This window comes from Monodelphis domestica, chromosome 3 (genome assembly GCF_027887165.1).
Source record: "Monodelphis domestica isolate mMonDom1 chromosome 3, mMonDom1.pri, whole genome shotgun sequence".
Classification (NCBI taxonomy): Eukaryota; Metazoa; Chordata; class Mammalia; order Didelphimorphia; family Didelphidae; genus Monodelphis; species Monodelphis domestica.
Window position 1 is genome coordinate 346,030,251 of NC_077229.1, and position 26,423 is coordinate 346,056,673.

Here is a 26,423-nt window from a genome sequence, read left to right on the forward strand (position 1 = left end):
GAAGAGGTAGGTGAAGGGGAAAGAGAAAGGTTAGAAAACGCAGACCTGGGAGGCTGGGCTTTCTAAAAAGAATCCTCACCTAACTGATCATTTTGCCTGTGTATGCTCAGTGATACTTCAAAGGGTACTTGAGAGAGAGCTCACCAGGAAAGTGTGGAAAATCTGAGTTCAGTCAGGAAGAATTGAGTTCAAATTTGACCTCAGACACTTGCTACCTATGTGATCCTGGGTGAATTACTCTGCTTGCCTCAGTCTCCTCAAATGTAAAATTGGGATAATACCCACAGCTACCTTGAAAAGTTGTTAAGATGAAATGAGATAGCACTTATTTATTTCTTTCCCTCCTTAATTTGAGGTACCTAAGTGGGATACAAAAGACTAAGAGGGAGCCTGCCCAACCTTGTCTTATTTAAAAGAAGTTCAGGAAAATTTATTGAAGTCTTAATTAAAAAAAGAAATAAATAATAATAATAGTAATGAGGATGATGATGAGGATAAAGGACACTTTGTGAAGAGTAAGACCAAAGGTTGCTCCTATACATGAAGATTCTATTCCTCTATGTTCCTTGGCTCTAGTTCCTATGAGGTCCCAGAATGCCCACTTTGGAATTTGATCTGGATAATAGGAGCTCCTCTTGTGCTGAAAATACACTTGATCCCAGAATTCCATGGCTTGCCCAGCAATTCTTCTATCATTGCACCACTGCTGATCCACTAATGCTGTCTCCCCTTCCTTCAGGGTCTGTCTTGGCCAAATAATTGCATTTTGGTTCACCTTTACCTTAACTGTGTGGCACTACCACTACTTCTACGGCCCTGTGCTACTTTCCCTTTCTTGGGTTCATATTGTCCCTGAGGTATGTGGTTGCCAGGATGAGGAGGTGGAGATTGAGTAAAGTGGAACAAAGAAGGTAATGTAGTCCTCATGTCTGGAAATCAGAGTCTATATGTTCAAATGACTTCACTCTGGGGTATGTCAGCTTTGACATCCTATCTGTATCTCTGTCCCATGAAATCAAAGACATCTGCCTACTCATGACCCAATAAATCATCCTCAAAAGCTATGCTAAAAGGGCTGTTTACACCATTTGTAAGGAAACACCTTTAATGTCCTCACAAAGGTCTTATCTTTTGGGTGATAATCAACTGTTTTACACTTTGGTTAGGGAGACTCTATCAATACTAGATCAAAGGTCTCAGGACCTCATCCTGGAGGTCATTTTTCCATATTGTGATCTGTTCAAATATTGACCAAAGTTAAAAATGATACCTCTTGGGAAAGAATTAGAAATTGAGGAGATGCCTGTCAATAGGGGAATGGCTGAATAAGTTGGGATATATGGTTGTACTGGAATACTATTGTACTATAAAAAGTGACAAACAAAAGATAATTGCCAAAAAAAAACCTGGAAAAGTTTATATAAAATGATGCAAAGTGAAGTGAAGCAGAACCAGAAAAATATTATAAATAGTAACAGCAATATTATAAGGATAATCATCCATGAAAGATGGATGGATACTCTAATCAAGACAAAGATTCCAGACAATTCCAAATTGCCCATATCCAGAGAAAGAAATGATGGAAACAGAATGCAAATCAAAGCATATATTTGTCATTTTATTTTCTCCATTTTTTTGGTGATATATGTCTTCCACAACATGATACATAAAGAATTTTGCATGATAGCACATGAATAACATATTAAATTGCTTACTGTCTCAGAAAGAAGAGAGGGAGGGAGAGAATTTGGAACTCAAAATGTTAGAAAATAAATACTAAAAATTGTTTTTACATGTAATTGGGAAAAATAAAAAATTGCTGAACAGACAACAAAATGATACCTCAGGACAATTCTTGGATGTATACTTCCTGCAAAGCAAATGAAGTTGGTTTCATTCATCTCATTAATGGGCAAAATCTATAAGAAAGGAATGCCTAGTCTTATGAGTATTGCTCACTTATTGCAGTAGAATATTTTAATCTTCCTTTCCCCTTAGAAAACTGAGTCTATATTTCCCCACCCCCACTCCTCTTCTTAGTCATAACTAATGGAGAAGAAAGGCATAGGTGCTTTTCCTACCCTTTCTTCACCTATCTTCCATCCCTTTATAGTGGCAAAGGGAGGGCAATTGCAGCTGCTTATGGAATACTGAAGCAGAATGAATACTAATAGTAGAAAAACAAATGAACTTTTCCAGATGTTGTGTACTGAAAGCACAAGTTGGGAAACAATGAGTAAGAAGTTCAGGGGAAGAAGGGCCACCAAGAGAAAGAAGAAAATAGAAGAATGAATTTGCCTGGCCTGTTGGGACTTCCTCTGTTTGTGGTGTGAGATTCTGGTGACTGAGATTGAACTACCCTGAGGAGAGCAGCCATAAGAAATAGCACTAATGAGGCCTGAGGACTTATTGCTGATTATTATTGAATGTGTCAAGGTGATCTAGGATTTCCTTCTATGTCCTGTATATGCTTTGAAATAATTTTGCTATGCTTGTTACTTTACTAAATAAATCTCCTATGTCCCCAAACCTTGGGGACCTTAGTTATTTGAAGAAATGAAGTCTAGTTTTCCTAGGGGCATTTTTGCTGGCACTATGCATAACCTTAAAAGATCAACTTTTGTGTCCTGTGAAGAGAGGGAATGGTGGGGGGTGGGGGTGGGAATAAGATGGTCACTGATTATGATCAAGATCTTGGATTCCCTGAAAGAACATCAACCAGATCAGAGTTGATGAAACTTTTAGAGACCAAGTGCCCAAATTGTACCCTCACACTGCTTGTGAGCCCCACCATCTTACCCTAGACAGGAGAGGGAGGAAACACTCACACTGGGCTTCTTGGCAGAGGGGCATGTGATATGAAAAATGTCCTCAGGCCTGCATGGAAAGGGGGAAGGGAGCATCCCCCAATGGCACATGTACCATAGGTTCACCAACACAGAACATGTTTCTTTGTTGCCTGTTACCCTTTTATAGGCACACAAAAATTATCAAGAGACCACAAGAACATTACATACAACAGAAATAGCATTTGAAAAATGCTTTGTGTATGTCCACCTCCAGAGAAAGAACACATAAAAATAAGCAAGACATCGTTTTTATATACATATATCTTTTTGCCAAATGATGCCTTCTTTAGTTGGTAAGGGGAGGTTTGGAGATACCTAGGAATTTTAATGTAACAAACAAACAAATACATTTTAAATGAAAAAAGCAGTAAGTAGAAAATACTTGAACTAATACTTGCTCAAACTCAATGTTTTCAATTTCCTCACAAAGATGAGTTTACAGACCAATATATTTTTGCACTGTGAAGGAATGTAATCTGTGACTGTTCTCCTAGAGCTGTGTTACATTTGACTCCTGGACATTTTCTAGGGGTCTACACAAGCCCACAACAACTCACAGCTATTGTTTTTCCTCTAAACAAGTGTTGGTACGAGAGGAAAAGACAAATGAACAGGCCACAAAAATCCATTTGTAAGTTGTGCCACAAGACTCTTCCTCATTTCTCTCTTTCACCTATTCAAAGTACAATGAGCTTGTCTCCCTATTTGCCCATCTCTGTTGCTCACATAGAAGAAACAAGAAGTCACAGAATGTTAAGATCACTGTTACTAAAGACTTTGGTCAAAGCCTATTTGCTCTTCTTCACCTGTCAAACTGGCCAGGATGTGCTGAGAAGTGTTTTAATTTTGTCAATATTCCATAGGGATTTAAGACTCAATATACTATCACTGAATTAGAGAATGATATCATTACAGAGTTGGAAGAGATTTCAGATTTAGTTTTGTTCAACTCCTACCTAAAGCATGAATCATGTTCCTAACTTCTCTGGCAAGCAAGTATCCAGTCACTGCTAGAACACTTGTGTTAATGGGTTGCTCACTGGTCCCAAGGCAACCCATTCCATTTTGGGATACCTCTAATTGGTAGGATTTCCCCCACCACCACCACCATTACATTAATCCAAAATATACCTCTATGAAATTTCTACCCGTTTGTTCTTATTTTTACTTAGGTAGAGTAAGTCTAATCTGTTATTAATCTCCCTTGTGTAGTAGAGGCTGGGGAGAGAAAGAGCTTGTAAATGAAGATGCAAGGCTGGAGACCTAGCTCTAGCTGTCAATCGAGAGAAGATTCCAATGGAATGTTCCCAGGAGTGGCAGTTGGTGGCTTGCTGGACACACTGAGAAGAGAAACTTGGCTTTTGGACTTTGTCTCTGTCTCTCTGACTCTGGCTAGTTGAAGCTGATAAGAAAAAGAAACTTGGCTTTTAAGTTGATGGTCTATTTGAGAGTTGAGCTAGCCAGGAGAAACTTAGGGACTTTGAACTTGGTTTTTCTCTGGGGTTGAAACTGAGAAAAGAGGCAGGCCAGGCTGAAGAAGAGACTTTTCTTGGTGAAGAAGAAAGAAGATTCAAACAGCTGTCCTCCATCTCCCTAACTGTCTTAAAGTCACAGTTTGTGACTGGAATACTTCCTCAAACCTTCCTAAAATTATCCCCATAGTTTAGGGAAATCCTCATCCCTCTTACCTCAGTTTCCCATTCTGTTATCCCAATAAACCCCTTGACTTGAAAAAGGAAAGGAAAAGAATATCTTCATAGTTTGCTCAAGTGGGGAGGGAAGGAGCCAAAGGCTTCAAGAAGAACTGGGTGGAGAGGGTTGGTTAAAGGAGGGAGTGAGGGAGGAAGGAGGTAGGGATCAATAGGCAAACCTCAGAGTAAACCCCAGAGTATTCCCTTGTAGGCCATTTTCTTGTGTACCAGCATCTCTGTGTGGCAGTATCCCTGTGTTGTAGCATCCCTCAGCATTTCTCAATTTTACCTCCATTACAAATAAGCAGGTTTAGGTTCCTGTAACAGCTTTCTCTAGTCACAAGCCAGAGAACAGCAGTCATTGTAACAAAAATAATAGTTCTCCTTAGTTTACATTCTCTATTTCAAGAAGAAACAGTTTCCAGTCAGTTTATTCTTCTGTTTCAAGTGGCACCCTTAGTCTGACTGTACCCAACAATCCCACAGGCAGGAAAGATAGTAAAGATGTTCAAACAAGTGGTTTTTGGTGTGGTGGTTTTGGCAGCCATTACTTGCTTTTGGGTTTATCATATTCTATACAGCAAACTGACTCAAATGGTAGTAGAAAGTGTGGATTATGTAGGAAACTTGATAATGACTATGTTACAAATACCTTTTCAACATGAACTAGTTCTCTGGCAAGTCCTGGCACAAGTATATGTACTCTTCATGGCTGTGTTGCAGACTCTAACCCAAGTGAGGAAAGTTTTCAGATTCATGATTCCCCTTAAGGCAGAGAAGGTTATGGACATTGACAACAACATTTTAGACAAGATGATTAAGGCAGTATTTGAACAACTCATTAAGGAAAAAAAGATCTAGATCTAGTTATGGGCAAGGACAATGGGAAAACTGAGAATGCACCTCAGGAAACTGAAGGTAGCAATGAAAATGAAAACCAGGCTTCTAGTGCCCCCTGAGAAAATATGTCCATTGAAGGAAGTCACCAAGTTAACAACTAATGCTGGTGTTATTCACACAAAGGTCCATAGACAATTCACTCCTCAGGAACTTGAGTCTATTAAACATCGTTTTCCAAAATTTGTGGACAATCCTTTTAAAACCCACAAGGAGCTGAAGAGAGCATTTCAGATCTTTGATACAGATTTTGAAGATGTTGAATTTCTTTTATCAGAACTGTTCAGCTCCCATGAGCAAAGGAAATTTGTGGAAACAACTAGGTCTGAAAGCACTTTGACAAGCTGGTCTACTATTGATCAAAGAAGGGATTTAGATTTTGCCAATTCAACCTGCATGTCATACCTTAAATGGTGCAGAGAGGATTTGCTTCAAGCCATTAAGCAATGCTGTTCCAAACCTAGTGCATGGTCCAAATTTGATAAGGTCAGGCAGGAAAAAGGGGAACATCCTGCCACATACATAGACCGTCTGTCAGAAATGGCAGAGATCAATCTTAGGTTTAGAAGCAGATAATGAAGAGACAGCTGGCCATGTATGTAGACAATTTCTGAGGGGATGCACACAAAATTTGAGGACATTTTAAAAGAACTATTTCCCCAAGTATGATTTAGTATCCCTAATAGAATTGAGAGAGGCTGCAGGTTACCTATTTGAAAATAGTTCAGATCAGAGTAAGGAATTTCAAGACCTTAAGGAAAAGTTAGAGAGGACTGAAAAGGATTTAAAACAAAAGGAAATTGAGGAAATAAAAAATTTGAACATGGTTAGAACATACACAAAACCTGTTTCCCATAAACCTAGTTACCAGGCAAAATCAGTGCAAAAAGAAACTAGGGAGTGTTTCTTTTGCCACCATAAAGGACACTTGATTAGAAACTGCTTTTTAAAGAAAAAAAAACAAGAGAATAATAACAGAGACAAACATAATGCAGAAACTAGGTACAAGAAGTCAACTTGCTGTTCACACTGCAAGTTGAAGTTCTCACAACAAGCTCCTGATTTCAGGGAAATGCAAAAGGCAATAGAAACTGGAGGTAAGCCAAAATATTCAGAGATGGTTAGAAGGGAATTATGAAGCCAGGAACTTGGAGAGAGAAGAAATAGTAACAAAGAGGCTGCAGACAAAAATAATAGCAAAAAGTTGGGAAATAGTGCAAAATTGGTGTAAGAAAATGATTCTGTGAATGATAGCCATTGCAATAAGGCAAGAGAAAGGCAGAGCCAGATTAAAGAGTCAGAAACAGAAATTAAATAAATAACATCTCAAATTGCAAATAGATGAGAGAATTTGATAAGACCTATATAGTAACCACACAGGAAAAGTCTGTAAAGGAAATCAAATCATTCCTAGAAAACTTTTTCCAGTGTAGAGTTGATAATGAGATTGAATTATGCAAAAGAAAAAGAAAGAAAGAGTCACAAGAACTCAAAAAGAAGTTAGTGACAGATTCAGAGACCCATAATTTCAATTCCCTAAAGGTTACTGTTGATAAAGATAACAAGGCTCTAGAAACATTCATGGATGAAGTCTCACCAAACTTAGTTAATTCTTCCAAGAGCTTTATGGCAGAGGTACCCTTCGTAAATGCATCTAGTTTGAATCCAGAAGCTAGTACTTTCCACCCAGCAGTGAGTGATATAGATAAGATAAAACTAACTGATAATGAAGCTGACATTGCTTTTGAACCCAAAGATTACCACATTCAAAGTATTGGAGATGACATTTCAGTTAAATTTGAATCTGGGGATGGAATGGCAGGCTTATTAACAACCAAGGATTCAGTTAGTGCCAATGTTCTAAGGGGCACATGGGTTTCTAGCCAAAGCAACTGCCATGGTTTAGTTTCATGTTCCATTGAAGACTTCATTGGGAATGAATCAAATCAAGAAGAATTAACTGGGTTACATATACACCTAGAACAGGGTAGCAAGGGTATAGACAATGGGTCATTAGTTATGAACACCTTGGCTACTAAACCAGAAACAGATACATGTTGTTGTGGGGGGCAACATGAAGACACACATCCTGATGTGTGTCTGATCCTGACACACACACTGATGATGCAGGAGGAAATGCAAAAGTACAAACCTTATTCCCAGAAGAAAATAATAACTTAGAAGGAAAGATTCCTATCTCTACACAGTGAAGTGGGAAAGAAGATATACATAAACTTCAGAATGTGGTAGAGTAGGATCTGTGATTGTTAACAGTAAAGAAGATCTGCATAACCCCATACCATCAAGTTTACCAATTCAAGAGATAAATCTAAAGCTTAGTACTGACAACCTACATGAAACTGATTTGAGAAACACAGAAGCTGGTGACATAGGCTTAGATCAAACTACAAAGCCAGAGTTACCAACATCTGACAAGAGTTTAAAGGGCATTGTGCAAAATCCAAGTAGCATAGTGATTGCATTTAGTGACTCTGATTCAGACACTGAATCTGAAGGGATGTCAGAAGATGTAATAATAATGACTGAAGATGATGTAGAACAAATGCCATATCAGTTTTATAAGCTTTTTGAAGAGGTAGATGAAGAAGGAGATGTGTGAAACAAGAGAAAAGATAGAGTACCTGGAACCAGTGCAAACAAACTCATACCAATACAAGGATGAGGAATTATTCTTTGGGCACAGAACAAGTTGTATACCATTAGAAAAAAATTATGCAAGCTTAGGGGTTGACAATGAAAATGATTTTATAGAAAAGTTGAATTACATGGCTTATGAAGATTAAGATTCTGAATGGGAAGGATAATATCAAGAAACATGTTGAGAAATGGAGGAGGGGACATAGACACAAATTTTCATTTCTAGTCTCTAACTTCAAACACATGACAAGTACCATTCATTCTGTGACAGTGAAACCAAGATTAGTTGGAGTTCCATAGGGTAACATTCTACACAAAACCTTATGTGAATGAAGACTAGTCTTGGGGTAGCATAAAGAATAAGTTGTACAGCTAAAGAAGAAGTAGTAATTCAACATCTTGAACACTCCTAAACTTGTAGCAATATTCCAACTTCATAACTAGGACAGACACAAACATCTAGAATGCTGGAGAAGCATGGATTCACATTGGTTGAATTTGTGATAACAAGACTTTAACAGCAAGATATAGTTGAGAACTGAAAAAAAAAGGTTGTCCATATCTCTCAGCCTTCACTCTAAAACAGTCTATATCAGAGGAAGGAAGGGATAGAGGTCTTCTGCAGGAGATCTTTACTGATCTCCCAGGCTAGCACCTTCCTTTACCAGATTGTTTTCCATTTACAATGTAGGTAGTGATTTCTCTAGTGTACAGACAGTGATAGACAGTTGTTTGCATGTTGTCTTTCCCATTAGAGGTGAGCCCCTTGAAGGCAGGGACTATATTTTTGTCTTTATATTCCCAACACTTAGCCAAGTGCTTGGTGCATAGCAAGTGTTTAACAAATGTTTGTTGATTGATTTTTCCATGTGACTACCTTCTGAATATCTGAAGATGTTTATTATATCCTTTTTAAATCTCCTCTTCTCCAGGCTAAATAAACAACCACAGTTTCTTTAAATGATCCTTGTAACACTGTGTAGTTTTGAATGTTAACATAATTCTGTTTGCCCTTTTCTGCACACAATCCAGCTTGTCAGTCTCTCATAAAATGTGTCCTTGAGAATGAAACACCAGATTTTAGATGTAGTCTGGACAGGACTAAGTAGAGTGGGTCTGTCTCCTCTCTAGTCCTGGATGAACGTTCTACTGTTCTTACTTAAGGCAATCATCCACTATTGCTTCAGCATTTTTGATTGTTGTAGCATCACATCACAGGCAGGTGGTACAATGGATGGAGTGCTGGACCAGGAGTCAAGACTCATCTTCCCAAGTTCAAATCCAGCCTCAGACAGTTACTAACTGTGGGATCCTGAGCAAGCCACTTAACCATTTTGACCTCCTCTGTCAAATGAGCTGGAAAAAATTGTAAACCACTCTAGAACCTTTGCCAAGAAAACCTCAAATGAGGTGATGAACAACTGAAAATGACTAAACAACCAGCATCACATTGCTGACTGATAATGAGATTGCAATCCATTGAAACCTCCAGCTCTTTTTTCTCACAAACATTATTATTAGATGTATTATAAGTTACATTTGGTTAGATCACCTATCAAGTACATGATCACTAAAAAGTAGTGTTGTAAAGTGTGTGGCATTAGCTTTCATACTGTCATCTTATTCAAGTCCTCCAGAGACTCAGATGATCACTAATTTCCTTCCAGCACTAAATGCACTGAGCTGAGTAAAAACTTGAATAGTTAGGGGAGCTATTTACTTTGTAAAGCTATGGCACATTAGGATTTGCCACGTACATCATTTCCACTCATAGAACTGTTTAGCTGGAAGAAACCGTATTGTTATCCAGAGTCCAAATCTGTGATTTTATAGATGTGGAAATGGAAGCCTTGCTGGGGTTGGGGGAAGTGGGGATCCTTGCCCAAGGATTTAACACAGCTGTTGAGATGGGCACGGTGAGGTGCATGCCAGATATGGGAGATGGCTTATGCAAATACACAGAGGATGAGATCAAGGTCAGAGAGTACCTAAGAGTCCAGTTGAGTTTGAATATAGTGTGAAAGTGAGGAGTATGAAATGAGACAGGAAAGGCAGGAGGCATTTAGATTGTGGAAGGTCGTAGATGTCACATTGAAGACTTTGTATAATGCAAAGGCATTAGGGAACTACTGAAAATTCTGATCAGGGGATAAAATGGACAGTCGATGAGCATTTGTAAGCACCTACTTCATGCCAGACACTGTGCTAAGAGCTGGGAATACAAAGAAAAAAGACAGACTAAGCTTGAGGAGATCACAATCTAAATATTATGGTAACTATAAGAGGATATATAGGAACAAGCATTTATTAAGTACCTACAAGGATAAAGACCAGACATTATTTTATTTGACCCTCACCAATCATCTTATGAGGTAGGTGCTACCATGATCCCTATATTGGAATCAAGGAAAATGAGGCAGAGACCTGAAACTGTCCAGGTAAGTGTCTATAACTAAGTGTCTGAGGTCAGATTTGATCTCAGGTCTTCTTGACTGTAGGCTCAGCTCTAGAAGAAAAGAGGCCAAATAAGGTAATACTGGCTAGTAGCTGAGTAAGTAGAGAGAAAGGAACATGAGTAAGATATGTTGTGGAAGTGCTTGGTAAGTGATTGGATTTAAGAAGACAAAAGAGGAAGGAGACAAGAATGATTATAAAGCTGAGGGACTCAAATCATTAGAAGGACAGTGGCAGGGAGGGGGACATTTTAAGTGGGAGGTGAGGTAGGTGTAGAAGGGGTAAATGATCTATATTGTGCTTCAGGTCTGGATTTCCAAACATCCATATAGACAGATATAATCACTGAATCCAAAGGATCTCTCCCTCTCCTTCCCTTCCCCTGAATTTATGAATTATGGGACAAAGATGAAGGGCTTCCACACTCCAGGGTCTTATGATGATGTAGTCTATGCTGTTACTTATTGTCAAGTGCCATAGATTTTCATTCCAAACATCAGGGAACCTTGGGAGAAGGCAAAAGAAGGTTGAAGATGGGCATCTGGACCAGTGACTATTGGTGCCCAGGACTAGATGGAACTCACTAGTTCCTAGTGCCTAGTATGATACTTGTGCCTATTATGGTACTAAAGTTGTGAGCTGGGGGGCAGACCTAGCAGTTACTACATGGAATATGCATGTGGCTCTGAGTCTCTGGTGGTTATGAATCTTCAGGTGCACAGGTCTTCCAGTACTCCCAGCTTCTGGAGGTTCAGGATCTCTGAAGGTCCTGAGTGCCCAGGGATCTGAGAACTCATGAAAGTCCCATCTGTGCCAAGTAGTCTTAGCCTAACATGAAAGAAGACTTATAGAACTCAAAAGTGGGTGAAGGAGGCATCTAATCTGTGTGTTGTCAGAGCCCAGCAAGACAAATCCTCAGGTCACATTGTGAAGGAAGCATTTCCTCTCTAGTCCTCTTCTCCCACAATCCCAGGGAGGGCTAAGAGCCATGCTCAAGATTAGGGCACCAATGGGAGCAACCTCTCTCTCTGCCTTCTTCAGCAGAGATCCCCACCCATTTCCAAGCTTCTTTTTTGTTTATAAAGTTTTATGTTGCAACTTTAAAAAAATCAATTCAGGTCCTCTTTTGGCTTTTGAAGGCAAAATAAATGTATTCCTTGAAATAGAAGAGGAAAGCAAACTTTCTTTTGAGTCCACCTCCCTCCACTCATGCACATTGCCTGCATAGTAGGAAGATGAACTCTACGGGTTTCTGGCAGTCCAGCTTTTATTCCTGGGATCAAAGAATGAGGTTGAATTAAAAAAAAAAGCTATCATTCAAGTAAGTAGCATTCAAACATATACAATACAGGTGAATGACCAGTGTCTCTATCTGAACATATATTTAGTGCCCATCAAAAATATCAATTCCTTTGGTCTGGTCTCTAGATATTAGTAACTTATCAATATTAACAAAATGATAAAATTTCTTAGATACTTTATTAAACACCTTGTTGTGTATAAAGTTTGCAGGTATAGCTAATTGACACTTGCTGAATATTTTCTAAAAACCTCTAACATTACTTTAGTTAAAGTACCAAATGCATATTCCCAATGCTATGACATCTGGTTAAATTATTAGGTCAGATTTCCTCTTTTTATATACCTGGCTTCTCCGTTTCCCTACAAAAACCTTGGAACTAATTTGGGTAGAGAATATATACTTACCACAGAAAATTTCTGCCTAAGGGTCTCAAGGAAATAGTCATGATGTAACCTCATGTAACCTCAAAATAAATTTTAAACTGATGAAATTTATAAAATAGAGAAATTGTACTAGAAAAACCATAGCCTGAACTTGAGCACTTTTCAGGAATAGAGTGTTTGTAAGACTAACACCCTTGGTCCTATTACTATATATTACTATATGTTATATTACATATATATATATAAGTAGTAATACATAGATAAAAGGAGACTAGATAGTACACTGCAAGTGTAGTATAGTGTATTAGAAGGTCTTGGTAGAACTATGAATCTGTATCCAGTCTATTCTTGACCCCTGATGAACTGCCTACCCAGCTACTGTTTTCCCAGGAAAATATGATAGATCAGAAGATAGGAAGCCCCAAATCCCCTAGATTCCCTGAAACTCATAAGGACTTCCTCTAGTCAGTGGGGGCAGAGCAGGAGATCAATGCTAAAGTAGAAATGTTTTCTTCTTTCCTCTCCTCTCCTCTCCTCTTTACTTCTCCATTCATTATCTGTTTCTCCCACCAGAGACTTGAATAACTCGAGTTCTGAACTAGTGTTCTATTTTAGAGCTGATCTGATCCATTTGGTGTGACTAAGCTTCATCCACCAATCAAAACACCTTTCCTGCCAAAGTCACTCCAGTTCATCCAAGAACATTTTACACTTGATTGGTTGGTTGACTAAGACTTATTCGCACACCTTTGATGTATCTGAGTATTTTATCATTTACTTTAGATGGTATGAAATGACCCAATTGATTCACTCAGTCATGGCTACCCTTACAATTGTTTTGATTCATAGTGGCAGATGATAGATAAGCGATTCTAGAGACATTAGTATGCTGTCAAGTACTCCAAATGAAGAATGAATTGCTTGATGAGGATTATAACTTCAGCAGGAATATTTCAGGGTATTGTGGATAGGTAATTCTCATGTCCAAGATGATGCTCATATGGTATAGAGTCTAAAAGAACAAGAGGATTTTCTTTCTTTTTGGCATATTACTTCCCGATAGGTTTCCAGTAATTTTGGGAAAATATATTCACAATAACTTTCCTTCCACCTCAGAGCTGACTCCTCACTTGCAAACATACCAAGCTCCATCTTAAAAATTGGGGAGGGGGAGATAAAGTGTTTCCCACAGAAACCTTAGAAAATAAAAATAATCTTTAATTGGCAGCTTTCCCAGCAATTCTCCTAGAATATTGGTCACTTATAGCTAGGGATGTATTGGTAAATGCATCTCTTGGGGAGGAAAACATGAATAGAATACTCTTTTAAATTTCATCTGCATTATTAACATTTTTCTCTATCATTTTCGTAAGTCTAGACATTCAATAAGGCAATGAATCAAACACTGATTTGTAACATTTACCCATTTATGGGGTGTAAATGCTCACACTAAAAATTTAACTATTGTCTGTCATAAGTTGGTGTGAGCTGACTCTAGCCCTGTTTGCTTCAACAGGCTTTTGCTCTTCCTGCGGTTCTGTGATTTTCCAGTGGGAGGCAATAGGCAGGAGGCAGCAGGAGCTAGTGTCCCCCTTATTGTCTCCTCCCACATTCCATAGAATTCTCAGGAAGCAGCACTTTCTGACACAGCCACAGCCCTCTGATAGTGCAAATCTTTCTCTGACCTTGGGTGTAGTCTTTGCCCCCTGCAAGTGAACAAGCCAACAAATATTTATTAAGAACCCAATATGAACCATATATTGTGCTAATAATCACTGATAAAATAAGAAAGTTAAAAATAGTTCATTCCCTCACAAAGTTCACAATGTGATAGTATGGATAACATGCAAACAACTATATATACTCCCCCCCCCCAAAAAAAAAAAACACTACATAGAATAAACTGGAGATAATTGAAGAGGAAAAGCAATAATATTAAAATGTCCAGGAAAAGCTTCTTACAGAAGATCTGGACTTTTAAGAAGTCAGGGAAGCCAGGAGGTAGGGGTGAAGAGGGAGAGAATTCTAGGCATCAGGGACAGTCAGTGAACACACAAGTTGAGAGGCAGAGGGACTTATGCAAGAAATATAAAGGATAGGGGGCAATAAGGTGGTTCAGTGGATAGAGAGTCAGGCTTGAAGACTAGAGCTTCTGGGTTCAAATCTGGTCTCAGATACTTCTTAGCTGTGTGACTCTGGGCAAGTCACTTAATACCCATTTCCTAGCCCTTACCACTCTTCTGCTTTGGAACCAATACACAGTACTGATTCTTTTTTTTTTTTAAATATATTTTATTTGATCATTTCCAAGCATTATTCGTTAATTTTTCTTTTCCTCCCCCCCCCACCCCCCATAGCTGACGCGTAAGTCCACTGGGCATTAGATGTTTTCTTGATTTGAACCCATTGCTTTGTTGATAGTATTTGCATTAGAGTGTTCATTTAGAGTCTCTCCTCTGTCATGTCCCCTCAACCTCTGTATTCAGGCAGTTGCTTTTTCTCGGTGTTTCCACTCCCATAGTTTATCCTTTGCTTATGAATGGTGTTTTTTTTCTCCTGGATCCCTGCAAGTTGTTCAGGGACATTACACCGCCACTAATGGAGAAGTCCATTACGTTCGATTATACCACAGTGTATTAGTCTCTGTGTCCAATGTTCTCCTGGTTCTGCTCCTCTCGCTCTGCATCACTTCCTGGAGGTTGTTCCAGTCTCCATGGAACTTCTCCACTTTATTATTCCTTTTAGCACAATAGTATTCCATCACCAACTTATACCACAGTTTGTTCAGCCATTCCCCAATTGATGGGCATCCCCTCGTTTTCCAGTTTTGGGCCACCACAAAGAGCGCAGCTATGAATATTTTTGTACAAGTCTTTGTGTCCATTATCTCTTTGGGGTACAGACCCAGCAGTGCTATGGCTGGGTCAAAGGGTAGATATTCTTTTGTCGCCCTTTGGGCATAGTTCCAAATTGCCCTCCAGAATGGTTGGATCAATTCACAACTCCACCAGCAATGAATTAATGTCCCTATTTTGCCACATCCCCTCCAGCATTCATTACTTTCCTTTGCTGTTATGTTAGCCAATCTGCTAGGTGTGAGGTGATACCTCAGAGTTGTTTTGATTTGCATCTCTCTGATTATAAGAGATGTAGAACACTTCTTCATGTGCTTGTTAATAGTTTTGATTTCTTTATCTGAGAACTGCCTATCCATGTCCCTTGCCCATTTATCAATTGGAGAATGGCTTGATTTTTTGTACAATTGATTTAGCTCATTATAAATATGAGTAATTAAACCTTTGTCAGAGGTTTCTATGAAGATTTTTTCCCAATTTGTTGTTTCCCTTCTGATTTTAGTTATATTGGTTTTGTTTGTACAAAAGCTTTTTAGTTTGATGTAGTCAAAATTATTTATTTTACATTTTGTGATTCTTTCTATATCTTGCTTGGTTTTAAAGCCTTTCCCCTCCCAAAGGTCTGACATGTATACTATTCTGTGTTTACCCAATTTACTTATGGTTTCCTTCTTTATGTTTAAGTCACTCACCCATTTTGAATTTATCTTGGTGTAGGGTGTGAGGTGTTGATCTATTCCTAGTCTCTCCCACACTGTCTTCCAATTTTCCCAGCAGTTTTTATCGAATAGTGGATTTTTGTCCCAAAAGCTGGGATCTTTGGGTTTATCGTATACTGTCTTGCTGAGGACGCTTTCCCCCAGTCTATTCCACTGATCTTCCTTTCTGTTTCTTAGCCAGTACCAAATTGTTTTGATGACTGCTGCTTTGTAATATAGTTTTAGGTCAGGGACTGCAAGGCCCCCATCATATGTGTTTTTTTTCATTATTTCCCTGGATATCCTTGATCTTTTGTTCTTCCAAATGAACTTTGTTATGGTTTTTTTCTAAATCAGTGAAGAAGTATTTTGGTAGTTCAATGGGTATGGCACTAAATAGATAAATAAGTTTGGGTAGGATGGTCATTTTTATTATATTGGCTCGTCCTACCCATGAGCAGTTAATGTTTTTCCATTTGTTCAAGTCTAGTTTTAGTTGTGTGGCGAGTGTTTTGTAGTTGTGTTCATATAGTTCCTGTGTTTGTCTTGGGAGGTAGATTCCTAGGTATTTTATTTTGTCTAAGGTGATTTTGAATGGGATTTCTCTTTCTAGTTCTTGCTGCTGAGCTGTGTTGGAGATATATAGAAAAGCTGATGATTTATGTGGGTTTATTTTGTATCCTGCAACTTTGCTAAAGTTGTTGATTATTTCAATTAGCTTTTTGGTTGAATCTCTAGGATTCTTTAAGTAGACCATCATGTCATCCGCAAAGAGTGATAACTTGGTCTCCTCCTTGCCTATTTTGATGCCTTCAATTCCTTTATCTTCTCTAATTGCTACTGCTAGTGTTTCTAGTACAATGTCAAATAGTAGAGGTGATAATGGGCATCCTTGTTTCACTCCTGATCTTATTGGGAATGCATCTAGTTTATCCCCATTGCAGATGATATTAGCTGTTGGTTTTAGATATATACTGTTTATTATTTTTAGGAATGACCCTTCTATTCCTATGCTTTCTAGTGTTTTTAATAGGAATGGGTGTTGTATTTTATCAAAGGCTTTTTCTGCATCTATTGAAATAATCATGTGGTTCTTGCTAGTTTGCTTGTTGATGTGGTCAATTATGTGGATGGTTTTCCTAATGTTGAACCAGCCCTGCATCCCTGGTATGAATCCTACTTGATCATGGTGAATGATCCTTCTGATCACTTGCTGGAGTCTTTTTGCTAGTATCCTATTTAAGATTTTTGCATCTATATTCATTAGGGAGATTGGCCTATAGTTTTCTTTCTCTGTTTTTGACCTGCCTGGTTTTGGAATCAGTACCATGTTTGTGTCGTAAAAGGAGTTTGGTAGAACTCCCTCTTTGCTTATTATGTCAAATAGTTTGTATAGTATTGGGATTAACTGTTCTCTGAATGTTTGATAGAATTCACAGGTGAATCCATCAGGCCCTGGGGATTTTTTCTTAGGAAGTTCTTTGATGGCTTGTTGGATTTCAATTTCTGATATGGGATTATTTAGGAATTCTATTTCCTCTTCTGTTAGTCTAGGCAGTTTGTATTTTTGTATATATTCATCCATTTCTCCTAAATTGGTGTATTTATTGCCATATAATTGGGCAAAGTAATTTCTAATGATTGCCTTAATTTCCTCTTCATCGGAGGTGCTGTCCCCCTTTTCATCTTTAATGCTGTGAATTTGCTTTTCTTCCTTCCTTTTTTTAATTAGATTGACCAGTACCTTGTCTATTTTGTTTGTTTTTTCAAAGTACCAGCTTCTTGTCTTATTTATTAAATCAATAGTTCTATCACTTTCGATTTTATTAATTTCTCCCTTAATTTTTAGGATTTCTAATTTGGTTTTCTGCTGGGGGTTTTTAATTTGATCGCTTTGCAGTTTTTTTCATTTGCATTTCCAATTGATTGATCTCTGCTCTCCCTTGTTTGTTAATATAAGCATTCAGGGATATGAATTTACCTCTGATTACCGCTTTGGCTGCATCCCAAAAGGTTTGAAAGGATGTTTCGCCATTGTCATTTTCCTTGATGAAATTATTAATTGTTTCTATGATTTCTTCTTTAACTAAACGGTTTTGGAGTATCATATTGTTTAATTTCCAATTGGTTTTAGATTTGGTTTTCCATGTACCATTACTAATCATTATTTTTATTGCCTTGTGATCTGAGAAGGCTGCATTCATTATTTCTGCTTTTCTGCATTTGTGTGCTATGTTTCTGTGACCTAATGTATGGTCAATTTTTGTGAATGTGCCATGTGGTGCTGAGAAGAAGGTGTATTCCTTTTTATCCCTATTTATTTTTCTCCATATGTCTATTAATTCTAATTTTTCTAAGATTTCATTCACTTCTTTTACCTCTTTCTTATTTATTTTTTGATTTGATTTATCTAAATTTGATAATGGTTGGTTTAAGTCTCCCACTAGTATGGTTTTATTGTCTATTTCTTCCTTCAATTCTCCTAGTTTCTCCATTAGAAATTTGGGTGCTAAATTATTTGGTGCATACATGTTGATTAGTGATATTTCCTCATTGTCTATAGTCCCTTTTAACAAAATATAATTACCTTCCCTATCCCTTTTGATCAGGTCTATTTTTGCATTGGCTTTATCAGATATCATGATTACCACTCCTGCCTTCTTTCTATCAGTTGAGGCCCAGAAGGTCTTACTCCATCCTTTAATTCTGACCTTGTGGGTGTCAACCCGCCTCATGTGTGTTTCTTGAAGACAACATATGGTAGGGTTTTGGATTCTAATCCATTCTGCTATTCGTCTACGTTTTATGGGTGAGTTCATCCCATTCACGTTCAAAGTTATGATTGTCATTTGTGGACTCCCTGGCATTTTGATTGCCTTCCCTAATTCTAACCTTTTCTTCTTCGGCTCTACCTTTTAGTCCAGTGATTTACTTTGAAACAGTCCCCCTTGTCCCCTCCCTTGATGTTTCCCTTTTTAGTCCCTCCCTTTTTCTTCCCTCCCCCTCCCCCCTCTCTTTCCCTCCCTTTTTGTTCTCCCTCTCCCCCTCCCCCCCTTGGTTTTCCCTTCTCCTTACCCTTGTTGGGTAAGATAGAATTCAAGATCCCAATGGATCTGGATGTTTTTCCCTCTCAGAGTTGATTTCCCTGAGATTGAGGTTTAAGTAACCCCCCCCCCTTCCTCTCCTTCTTATAGGAGTTTTCTTCCCCTCCCCTTCCCATGTGAATCTTTGTGTGAGAATGATTATTCTATTTGGTCTTTCTTTACCCCCTATTTATACATTACATTTCCCCCACATATTAGTATACATAGGTTGATATAAATGTAGTCCTTATAGAAGAGAGTTTGAGTAAAAGAAGAAGATAACATTTTCCCCTTTCCTTAATATTTACCTTTTCAGGTATTCCTTGCTCTTTGATTTTCGGTATCAAACTTTCCACAGAGCTCTGGTCTTTTCTTTGCAAAAAGTTGGAACTCTTCTATTTTGTTGAATGCCCATACTTTCCCTTGGAAGTATATAGTCAGTTTTGCTGGGTAGCTGATTCTTGGTTGGAGACCCAGCTCTCTTGCCTTCTGAAGATCATGTTCCATGCCTTACGATCATTCAGAGTAGAACTTGCAAGGTCTTGTGTGACCCTGATTGGTATTCCTTTATATCTAAATTGTCTTTTTCTGGCTTCCTGTAGGATTTTTTCTTTTGTTTGAAAGCTTTGGAATTTGGCAATTACATTCCTGGGAGTTGTCTTTTGGGGGTTTAGTGTAGAAGGTGTTCTGTGAGCTCTGTCAGTAGCTGTATTGCCCCCTTGTTCTAGAATCTCTGGGCAATTTTCTTTGATTATATCTTGTATCACCATGTCCAGTTTGGTGTTTATTTCTGGCTTTTCTGGGAGTCCAATTATTCTTAAATTATCCCTTCTCCCTCTATTTTCCAGATCTATCACCTTGTCGGTGAGATATTTTATGTTCTCTTCTAATTTCTTGGTATTTTGGCTTTGCTTGATTAATTCTTGCTCTTTTACACAATCGTTGTCTTCCAGCTGCCTGATTCTGGCCTTTAAAGCCTGGTTTTCCTTTTCAGTTTCATCATACCGGTTTTGTAGATGCGTGAATTTCTTTTGCATTATTTCCAACTTTTCCTCCCAGAAGGCTTCCATCTTTTTGGTCATTTCTGATTCAAATTCTTCATAGGTTTGTGGAGAGTTTCCATTTCCTTTGGAAGGTTTTGGAGCATTTTCTTTTATATTATCTTCTATCTGCTCTGTATTTTGTATTTTGGCTCCATAGAATGTGTCCAAAGTCGCCCCTTTCTTCTTATTTTTCTTGGTATTTTGGGGCTTCTGTGGTTCTGTGGAGTTTGCCATCTCTGAATGTGGAGGATTAGCTTTTCTTGTCTCTGTCTGGTGTTCAGAGGCTTTAGTCCTGGGCAGATGGTTCTATGAGCTTTCCCTGGGTTAAACTGAATATGCCTCACTGGAACTGGAATGGAAGGGTCGGACCACGTTGCTTTCCGGAAGTTGCCTTCAGAATCGCTGGCCGTGAGGCTGTTTCGTTGGCCTGCGGGGGGATGGGCTGCAGCTAACCCAAGCTCAGAGGGCAGGGACTTTCACTGAGACTTGGATAGCAGGATCCAGCCCGTGAGGCTGTCTTGCTCCAGGCAGTGACTTTCACTGGGACTGGGATAGAAGGCCCTGAGGGTTGTTGTTCCGAGGACCCTGCTCTCTGAGCCAGGCCGGGCTGCGGCTTCCGGGAGCCTTGGACTCTGCGCTCCTACCCCTGAGGTCCGAGGGATCTCGGGTTCTGGCTTTTAAGGGGAGCCGTACCTTTTGATCCGGGTCCAGGTCCAGGAGGAGGGTTCCCAGGGTTTGTGCTGTTGATCGTTTTGAATTTCGGCGCCTTAGGAGCTTATAGTTTGAGATCGGTCGGGAAGGGTTTTCCGGAGATCTGAACTTTAGCTTTCTCTAAGCCGCCATCTTAACCGGAAGTCACACAGTATTGATTCTAAGACAGAAGGTAAAGGTAAAAAAAAAGAAAGAAAAGAAAAAAGAAAAGAAACCTCAAGGAGATCAGTACTATTAATAATATGTTACTGGATTTGGGGAGTGAGAGAGTGAGAAGATGACCCTTAGGCTACAAGCCTGGTTATCTGGGAAAATAGTGTTGTTTTCAACAGTAATAGAGAAATTTGGAAGAGAGGAGGATTTTTTTTAAACCCTTACCTTCCATCATGGAATCAATACTATGTATTAGTTCCAAGGCAGAAAAGTGGTAAGGGCTAGGCAATGGGGGTCAAGTGACTTGCCCAGGGTCACACAGCTAGGAAGTATTTGAGGCCAAATTTGAACCTAGGACCTCCCGTCTCTAGGCCTGGCTCTCAATCCACTGAGATGCCCAGCTGCTCCCTAGAGAGGAGGATTTTGAAGGGAAAATAAGTTCAGTTTTAAGGTTGAAATGCCACTAGAATATCAAGTTTGAGATATACAACAGGCAGGAGGGAAGTAAGACTAGGTAAAGAGATCTGGGAATCATCTGCATAGAGATGAAAATTGAATCCATTGAAACTGATGAAATTACCAAGTGAAATAGTAAAAGAAGGAGAAGAGAGCCCAGGCCCAGAGCTTAAGGGACATCAACAGTTAGAAAGAGAGTAGTGACCTGGATGAAGATTCAGGACAGAAGACTGAGAAAGAGTGGTCAGACAAATTAGAGGAGAACCAGTCAAGAGCATTTTCACAAAAACCTAGAGAGTAGAGAGTATTAAGGAGAAAGTGATTGGCAGTGTCAAAAGCTGTAGAGAGATCAAGAAGGAAAAGATTGAGAAAAAAGGAAGTGAAGGCATTAGTTGTAGGTGTAAAAGCAGCATGCAAAGGTAAGGATGGAACGTTGGAAGAAGATGTGATTGACGGGCAAAGACCGTTGGTAGGAGAGGAACATGGAAGAAGAACGGTAACTTCGTAGAGTTCTGGGAAGAAATCGAGGCTTTTGGAGATTTGATATCGAGGTGAGAGGAAGTGTCTTATCTTGCTGGAAATCAGTCAAGAGCCAGCTGAAAGATATCCCAAGAGAAATAGCCCTGGGACTTCTCAAGAAGAGTCTTACTGTATCCTGATTATCTCTAGTAACATCTGCAAAGAGATTCAGGTCTTGTCAGACCTGTGGGGGCCTCAGACTCGGACTCATGGCCATGGAGCTGTCGCTGCTCCTCCCTCCCCCCCCACCCGCACCCCAACCTCCTCCCCATCCCCGCCTCAGCCTAACAGCACCTGCCTTACTCTTCCTTAAGCCTTAATGTTTAATTTAGCTTGAGAGATAGTTGGGAGGTGAGGAGAATTATTGATTTGTTCTGAAGCAGTCAGAAAAAAGGATTTCGTTGGGTCAAAGATAGGGACACTGCTTACCTCAAACCAACCCCCCCCAAACTTCCAGATACCTTGTGCTTACTAAATCAATTTAAAACGCAGTCATATTGAAAGGTAGAGATTTATTCAAGGAGCTTTGAAGAAGCAACTCTCTGAGGTTACGGATTAGCCATTGCCAAGTGCTGGTCAAGACCCCTCCCCCGCTGAGTCAGCAGATGGGGGTGGGGGTGGGCGTGGGGGGTGGGAGGGTAGTGGCGGGAGGGGAGGTTTGTCTTCCTGGGCGATTAGTGCTCGGGTATTTTGGGGGTCGCCCTTCCATCATCCAATAGGGGAGACTTCCCTTGAACTCACTAGCACCAGCTCATCACTCGGGATCCCCATTTTCCGGAGATATACTCTATTATCTCAGCCCATAGGAGAGAGTGAGAGAGCATCACAGGAGTCAATCCATCTTGACTCCAGCCAATCCTCACTCATCTGTCCACTAGTACAGCTTCCTCAATATCAATTAACATCATCAAACTAATAATCATTACATAGGTTTTCTCTAGGAGTTTGATTTCAAAAGGGAGGAGGGATACAGGATAATAGAGATTATGTGAGAGTATTTTGGGGATGAAGGAGTCCCAAGCTTGTTTGAGGGGAATAGGGAAGTGACCAATAGACAGGGAAAGATGAAAGATTCGTGAGAAAGTAAGGAATGATGGAGGTAGGGGGCAGGGTGAGTAGGGAAGAATTTTCTGGAGAAGATGGGATAGAATGGGACCATCTGTCAAGGGGTTTGCCTTTGGAAGTATTTCACTGATGGGATATAAGGAAGAGAGGAGAAGAGGGGGACTTTAACAAATAACGTCAATTTTTTAAGTTAAATATGGGGTGAGGTTCTCAACTGAGAGAATGGAGGAGTGCAAGAAATGAGAGGTTTAAGGAAGGTTTAAAAGGCTAGGGAAAGTCATTGTGGTGAATGGGATATCAGATAAATTAGAGAGGTATAAACCCAACAAGAACATTGCAAACGAAAAGGCCTCCAGAATTTTCTGTCAGGTAGAAATTACAGTTTTGTCTGGGTTATAGCCCTAGGGACATCATGCTGGTCAAGGGAACTCTTCTCATTAAAGATAATGCCTGGTTTCCTCTTGTCTGCTGATCTGTAGCCTCACAAATGCTTTTTTAGGTAGTGGGACTTTGCTGTTCTTCATATATAGTAAGAATCCTGGTCTGATTTGTTGACACATGGTGACTACAAATCTCAATGTTTTTTCTCTTTCAGCCACCCTGTTAGATTTAAAATAGTTTTTAGTGTTAAATAGTTGTAGATAAGAGAGTTGGAGCCATAAACTGTGATAATTAAAATGTTTGGGAGCAAAGGAAATATATAACAATTATGACCGCTGAAATATGTTTTCTACTGTGTCTTGGTTTTATATAAATATAAGATGGTTGCCAGGGAATATATTCCCAATTTATGAATATGCCCAAGCCAACTGGGTTTTATAGAGAAATTTAATTTATAATACACTGATTAATCAATAGAAAAAGAGAGAAAGTAAGAAAGGAATAAGAATGAAGGGCCTCAAGCCAATAAGGCCTAGACCTCAGTCCTAAGAGATAAATCAGTCAGTTGGTTTTCTCACTCACCCAAGATCTCTCTAGGTAAGGCTTCTCATGCCAACCTCAGGCTCCACCTTCAAGAGAGCCTCCTTTCAAGAAATGTTTCCAGAGAATTCTCCTCCTGACTCCTCCTGAGTTCTCTTTTCACTGCCTCCTTCAAGACCTCTCCAGCAGCTCTCCCTCCGGGACCTCTCTCCTCTCAGCCTCCTTCAGAGCAAAAAACTCTCCTCTAGTCCTCAGACCCGGTTATCTTTAAGCAAACAATCTAAGTTCCCTCCCCTCAGTTCTCACATCTACCAATCACTGTCGATGTCTCCCCTGTGCCAATGGTGGCTCTAGCTTAACCCAGGACCGCCCAGAGGTCTCCCCCTTTGCACATGTCTGTTGAAGGTCATATTCTCAAATAATTAAATCTTGATTTTTGCTGCAGCCCTTCCTAAATCCTGTTACTCTGAGTAGGGTGGAGATTGTAGTTTCCAAGACCTAGTTCTGTCATTCCAAGTATCTCTATTGTATCAATTCTAAAATCAATCATGACTCAAAGAACTTCCTGTTCTATGCTTAAGCATAGGTCAAAGCCCTTTCCATTGTTCAGCAAAAGGTTTCTGTCCTAAAGTAGTCTTAAGTAGGGAGGAGAAGGATCCTCCCAAGCCAAGGAGTTTCATATTCCAATAGAGTTCTTACTATCAGTAGGAAATTTTTTCAAGTATGAAATTTCCCAATGGGGAAATTTCCAACATTCATAAGTCTAAGAAATTTTAAGATTTACAATCCCCCCTGATGATCATGGGAGACCAGTCTCCCTATTGATCAAACAGCATAATCAATTTAGTAATTCTGAATTCAATTCTAACTATAGATATACACAATATTCAATTTTCTATGAGAATTAGAATAGTGAGAGAGGAAATAGAAAAGAAAAGAAAGCAAAACCAATGTTTTGCTAGGCGCATTGACAGAAAGCCAAATTAGGGGCAGTCCCTTTTGGCATAAATGAGTACAATTACAATAAATGTTCAATCAAAAGTTCAGTCCAATCAATCATATCCAAAGTTCATTCTTGATCTTCTTGATGAAGTGTAGGTTTTTGGCATCTTTCTGCAACAGTTCATTCTCTGGATATAAAAGTTTCTTTCTTGAAGATCTTTTCTCGAACAGAATAAAAATCTTTAATTTTTTTAACAGTAAAATCTTAAACAAAATTCAAAATTCTTGGATTTTTATAAAAATACAATCTCAAACAAAAAAATTCAAAAATTCTTAGATTTTAAATTAAAATACAATCCCCCCTGAAGTAAGTATTAAAAAATATTCAGTTCAAGTTAGAATGCAATGTTGAGTTATGGGGGTGTATGAGTCAATTATCAAAAGAAGAGAAAAATAATCAAAAACATAAGGAAAAATTCAAAATAGGCCTTGTATAGGTCCAGTTTAAAGTAATTTCTATCCCACAAGTATGTAGGACAGAATGCAGTAATATTTCACTTAGCCATTTGTAGCCAAGACTATAGGAAGTTGCCATAATATAAGAAGAAAAGAATTAGAATTCTATTTTGATGGGGAAATGTCATTCCCTCGTCTGATTTTTTTTTTCCTCAGGGATATAGGGAGCCAGCATGATAGTCAAATTTTGTACTTGTTTGAGTACTTCGTAAAGAGTGTAGATACAAGGAAGTCCTACAACTTAACGTATGTCAAGCATCGCAACCTCAAGTCTCACATTAGTATTTCTTGTGTGCTCTATTGGCACAATTCAGGTTTAGAATGTGCTCCTTGTTTTTATCCCTTTTTCTGGAATCAGACACAAACATTAATCACAGTCCTATAATATTTTATCAATAAATGGCAGGTTCCCATAGTTTAAAGCTTTTAGGCATATATTGATATTATAGCAAGAGTATATATATTAACTTGTATTACTGCAGGAAAAAAATAATATTAATATTAATTATGTGTACCTTCAGTACAAAAAATGAGAAAAAAGATCAAATATTCTGATCAAAAAATAAAAGAAAAGAAATAATAAAATTAAGAAAGAAAATCAGTAATTCAATGTGTTCTTGAAAAAACAGCATCCATTTGTCTATGGATTATTATCTCCAATTCATATGATAAGATACAGTCACAATTCATATGATAGGATAGAGTCAATCAGTCTCAGCAGAAGATGCTTTATTCACATGTGAGCAGTGAATCCAAGAGTCTCTTTCTCCAATCTTTATAGATGTTGGAGTAGTTAATAATATTTGGAATGGTCCTTCCCATGAAGGTTGAGTTGCTCCAGTTCACTTGAAATTCTTGATATAAACTTTATCTCCTTGGTTCAGGTCGAGAAGTGAAAAGTCTAATGGTCCGGCTTATACTGCAGCTCCAGATTCATGAAGTTCACGTAGTTTGTGCTGTAACTCCTGTATATAGGAAGCAATAGTAATATCTCCCCCTAATAGCGATGTATAAGCTGGGGAGAAAGGCTTAGCCTGTATAGGCGGATGTCCAAAAAGCATCTCAAATGGTGAAAGATGTAAGTCTCCTCTAGGCCTGCTTCTAAGATAAAATAGGGCCAGAGGGAGAATTTCAGGCCATTTTAAATGGGTCTCAGTGTATAATTTTCCAATCATAGTCTTAAGTTCTTTATTCATTCTTTCCTACTATTTGGAGTGGAGAAAAAA